Consider the following 5962-nt stretch of genomic DNA (forward strand, 5'->3'; position numbering starts at 1 on the left):
GTGTGTGTGTGTGTGTGTGTGTGTGTGTGTGTGTGTGTGTGTGTGTGTGTGTGCATGCGCATGCTGGGGGGGGTTTTTTTGGTGGGGTTTTTTTTGTTTTTTTTCTGACCCAAGAGCAATGTTGCTGAAAGGACACACAGTGCTGGTGACCATTAGTTCATTAGTGTGACTGGGAATTTACTTGGTTTTACCCTGAAGAACTGATGGGGCGAGGTAGCAGTGCCTCTATGTACTGGGATCATAGTCAACGTAATTATTGGCAGATATTATGTCTGCATTATACTTCAGTAATTTCTCTGACTACTCGTGTCTGTGTGGATGAGTGTGTGTAAATAGTATGTACAGTATGCTTTTGATTGCTGTATGTGTATGCCTTTGTAAATAGTGTGCCTGAGTGAGTGAGGATGTCTGAGGTTTTTGAATGACTGGTTTCACGACCAATTATCTTGCCATTTTTTTTTTGGTGGTGGACAGCAGGCCAACAGAGTCCCTCCAACAGTGATGCAAGCTAGTAATACTCTCCTCTGCCGTTTCTTTAGCCATTTTTTTTCCCCCTTTTCTTGTCTTCTCCTCATAATGTAATTACATCTGAGGATTGTTTTATTATGATGATCTAAAATTTTAATTTATATTTTTAAAAAAACCTGCCTATGTGAAATTTATTTTTTCCTTACAGTAAACTATTCAAGTAGGGTTGGGTTGCAAAAGCTGTCTCTATTTGGAATCTGGTGTTGCACATTTTCTGCCCTAATCAAGAATTTCAAGATAATAATTTTAATTTATGTATTTGTGGTTCATTTTTTTAAAATATCATATGAGCATCAGAGAATGATGAGATATTTCTGTGTTGAAAAATATCCAGATTCATTCAGCTCTGATGCCAACAAACCTCTTAGTAAACACTTTATCTCTCAAGAAAAATGTAGACAACATTAATGTAGCTTTCATTGGTTAAAACTGTATAGAGGTTGAGATGTCACAGTTTTTTATCAGCTGTGTCCAATTAATATTACAGGTAAATTGAAATGCAAGCCAGTCTCTACTAACAAACAAAGATTGTTTGTTTTGAAAGGGAAATATCACTCTCAACATCATTCTGTAACTGTGAGAGAACTGTGGTGTGTCATTTAACAAGGCCAGTAGACTTGTCTACATCTGGTTAGCTGAACATATCTCATTACGTTCAGGGGAATCTCGGGTTAACTTTTAACACTGGAATTCAACATTTCTTGTTTTCAGTTTCAGCTAACAAATAGATGCTTGCCAATGTTGAAATAATACTTGGACATTGGATTTGGTAACATGCTATTGAAACCCAACCTTATCTACAAGCAAAGAATTTGAGCAATAAGAGGAGAGCGATGAAAAGGCAGAGAACAGAATGTAAAAGTATGAAAAGAAAAAGATATCTTGTAGCACGCTTAAATCAAACTGAATGTTTTCCAGATTGAGTGTTATCCAGGGGGCAATGGGCGGATGCATCCAGGTTAAATGTGTCCTTGGTATTTAAACATGTTACACCATGTTATGAGTAGTAGATTTTAACTAGGGAGGAAGTCGAAACTACTCCCAAGACCACCATCCTCCTTGTTAATTTTCAACTAATTACCATGAATTTTCCCTTTTCTGTCTTTTTGATCACCTCTTTTTAAATCAGGAATGATTCTCAAAGGGAAGGAAAGATGAACAAAGTGGGGGAGATGATGAAAGGTATTGAGACACATCCAGTGTCAATATGCTGGTTTTTGTTTGGCCTTTAAAGAAGTGCAATCGGCACAGAGAGATGGATATGGAAAGAAAGATCTCCCTTTTTTGTTTGTATTAACTTCCTTTTCTTCATGTTTTTGAAACTGGAGACTTGAAAACACTGCAGCTCTGGGCATTTTGCCCACACTTTCTTTTTCAGAGTCAGACCTAAATTTGACCATCTTTTGGCTCCAAACCAGTATCTGGCTCTGCATTAGTGGTTAAATACAGGATACAGAACTGATTCTCTATCTTTAGTGCTTTGTTTTCAGCAATCCAGTTCCAAGTGACCACCAGACTTGAAGCAGTCTTCAATAATTCTCCCTGTACCTGAAAAATGTGTGAAAGAAAACCTCCTTTCACTGAAATTATTCCATAAATTGATGCTGCAAAGCTATACTCAGACATTTTATGTCTCATCACTATGTATATCTGATGTCTTAACAGTTTCCTTTGTGACAGTAAAGCAACCCAGGTGACATTTGCATTTTTTTTTTTAAAGATGTGTTAAAGAGTGTATGATAGACTCGTTTCTTGTTTGGATTGTTGTGCAGTCTGTCTCTGGCTCCTTCTGTATGCATCATTCTGGGTTTGTTTCTTATGATTGCAAAAATGAATCATCAAGCCACCAATTAAAATATTTCATTTTTACAGACCTGACTGTGTTGTGGTTGTCACTGCATATCATTTATGATGTTTCTGGCTCTGTCACTCTATTATCAAGCACACAGTCACAAAAACATCTCATTTTTGACCTTCTTAAATAGAAATTATACCCAGGGTACTAACGTTGAAATGCAGCTGCATGTTCATTTAAGACTCAGAGTTAGTGATTTTTTTTTTTTTTTTTTTTTTTTGACAACATATGTAGGAGCTTTGCCCTCCAGGTTTCTACACCTAAATCCACAAACCACCCCATATCTAGAAGAGATTTCTACTGCTCTCCTACACTAACCACAGGACCATGACCCTAAGAAGTATCTTGTCCCCCACTAATGACAGCTACAGCCCTGTCAGCAGTGATCTACTGCCTAATCCAAAAGTGCAGACACTGCGGGCCAGCCTATCACACACATATGCACACAAATACGCTTCTTCTTCTGCTTCCCTGATCAGTGGGGCTGACATAAATATCATTCTCTGTCCTTGTCTGATCACAAAAGGGAGAGGGAGCAGAGCACAGGCCTTCGCCTTGTCTCATCAACAGTCCGCTGAGCTTCAACTTTGACCCCTGAAGGCAAGACAGAAAAATAATTTTCCTGGGCAGCGACGAGCAAAGGCAATTGGCTGGAGGGAGATCAGAACAGGCCGACAGCGCGACAAGAGCAAAAGTGTAAGGGAGATGAGGAATCACAGTGGGCCTTTATGCAAGACTGGAGGAAAGAGAGGAGGTTTTTGTGCCTGATATATGAACAGAGAATGAGGAAAATGAGGGGGAGCAGGAGAAAAAAGACAGGCTGTGGAGCCTCTCTGGCAGCTGGTACATGGTGTACTGGACTGAACGCAGTATTTAATCCTCCCCATAGCTCAGGGTCGCTCTCATTTCAAGTGCAGTTGGACTAAACAAACAATAATGGCTCAGCTACTGCAGAGGGCTGTGACTGAACGTGTGCATGTGAGTGTTTTAGAGAAAGTGCTTGCTCACTCCTTTAGTGGGAATGGGAATCTGACTTGAGTAATTGTATGGACTCTGGCTGCATTCCACTATTAGGAGGTCAAACTGGCTACAGCTCCTCACTGCTGGTCCCATGCTTCTTTCATGCAAACAAAGAAGCTCTGGCATTATTATTGCTTATTTTGAGCATGGAATTCTGCAGATAAGTTCATATGGAGTGCTTCTCTTACATGCATCAGAGCCAGGCTATTGTAGTTCTGGAGGATTGCCCTGCTGGCACTGGCACTGGCACTGGTCACAATGGTGTTTGGTCTTTTGTCTCCGGTTGAGTTGTTTCCAGCAGTGGCATGGCTTAGACCTTCATCATCAAATATACAATATGGATAAATCTCTATACACAAACAATTTGCAGAGTTTCAATGCCCTGTTTTGTCAGAAAGTAAATGCAGAGGGCACTGAGAAAACATACTGGGGAAGTGCACATTTTTCTTTCAGCAAAAAAATAAATATGATTAGATTGGACATGTGGGGCTGTTATCTGACCTTCCTCTCCAGGTTTGGCTAATCTCCCCCAAAACTGAATCATCCCTCATGATATTAAAGAACTGAACAAAAGTCAACCTCCGAGGCAGGTAGTGTTCAGCTGCTATGTACCACTAAGACACTGACTCTCCTTTTGCTGAATCAGTGTCTTTATGTGTGTACATTTCACAAACACCAAAGTAAACAAAACTCTCTTCTTTCCAACTGGCCCCAATTTAAGCCCAAACCAGCTCAGTGTTTAGTGGCTGTAATATGGTGAATTAGCTTCATGTAGGAGACCCTGACTGACCCCCATTATACAGTCAGGGACACATTTAATTAGCAGCAACTCACGTGAAACGACAAAATGTATTAATATTAATGGAGGTTTAATTGAGGTCGTTTTGGTCCCCCGTTGAGACTTTCAACCTCTAAAATGGCTGACGTGTGATATTGTGAGGAGAGACAGCCTACAGCCTGGGTTCGCCATTTTGTATGTGACCCCAGAGAAGATGACAACCATGTCCCATAATTCATCTCAAGATGTCACCTTTTTGACAGATGAACAGACCCTGCTGTGTGTCTGTGAGGCTCGGTTTACCACTACTTCTGGGGACTGTCTAGTGAGGACTTTCTGGTCTGTCCTCAGAGGGCTACAGCTGATTTTTGTGTTGTATTCTGCGTGTATGTGTGTGTGTGCATGCGTGCATCTTCATGTGCGAAGTGTCCACACACGCACTTTAAAAAAGTGAAGGTCAAATCCAACAGGATAATTAATGTTGCTGCTTTTTATATAATGTTAAATTAAACCCTGGAACTGCTCCCTCTGGAGGATCAGCTGTCCAATTTAATTTAGGCTGTAGAGCGAGTAAATGAAAACGCAAGACCCATGTCTTCATACCCTGGGACAGTGTCTCTGTACTGTTCATGGCCTTTTTATCAAGACTGCAAAACAGGTAGAAAGGGAGTCTGGCATGTTTTACCAATCTTCCCCACAGGGACAGTCCATCCAAAAAGATACAGAATACAAGACAAACTCAAGGTAAAGATTTAAAGAAAGGGTTTCAGTTTCTCTACTTTATCATTAGTGCACAACAAATACTGTCAAATGAAGGGAAAGCTTTGGCTTATTCAAAATATGGGATTTATTTCCCTTGGCTATAACATTGTGAATACAGTAAATCTCATTTCCATGAGTTGTTTTTCAAACTAATACAGTGCTGTTTTCTCAAATTAAGAACAAAACATATATGCATCAACTCCACCTACGTACTGTACATGTACTGACACAAACCCATATGGGGACTATCCTAATCCAGTAATCGTGTACCATAGACAGTAAGTAACAACAAGTGTGGGCACTTTAGAGCTGCTTTTAGATGTTGCAACTCAAATAAATTTCTATAAATATTTGGACATTACCATTAGGCATTAAATGGACCAATTCCATAAAAGTAACTTTTACTCAAATTTATATCTGCAGAGATTTGTGTATCTAAGTAAATATTGACTTTTCCTGTCCTAAATTAATTAAGTTATGGTATGTTTGGAGGACTTTTCCCCTACCTTATTCAAATATCCACTGACCACTGCTAAACAGCTATTAGACATATAGATATGAAACTATCCAGTAATGTGTTCTGTGCTTTAACAGCTGTGTGAGTGATAACACAGATCTCATGTCATTTATATTTTACATACAAGGAGGAATATTCCTTTTTTGTCTTTTGCATTTGTGTTTATAATATAGTCTAACTACTTTTAAAGCGAAATATAATTGTGCTGTTAGAAGAGCAATAAATACAAGATAATTGTTGGTCCAAAAACCAATCCTTTGGTTTAAATGCCTTTTGCTAGTATTAGTATCTAAAAATCATACAAGTGAAAATTTTGAGTATAAAAATACTGCATTCCATTAAAAATTGAGAAGCAGAGGTTAGGCAGCAAAAGTTAATTGCTTGATAAGATTCAGTCTCCCCATGTTGTTTTCTCTCATAGAAACGTGCTGCTTTTCTTCAAGTTACGTTTTACTGTGGATGGTTTCAGCTATTTTGAACAGGCAACATTCGTGGTTACCCA

The sequence above is a fragment of the Mastacembelus armatus genome, chromosome 22 (assembly GCF_900324485.2).
Source record: "Mastacembelus armatus chromosome 22, fMasArm1.2, whole genome shotgun sequence".
NCBI lineage: Eukaryota > Metazoa > Chordata > Actinopteri > Synbranchiformes > Mastacembelidae > Mastacembelus > Mastacembelus armatus.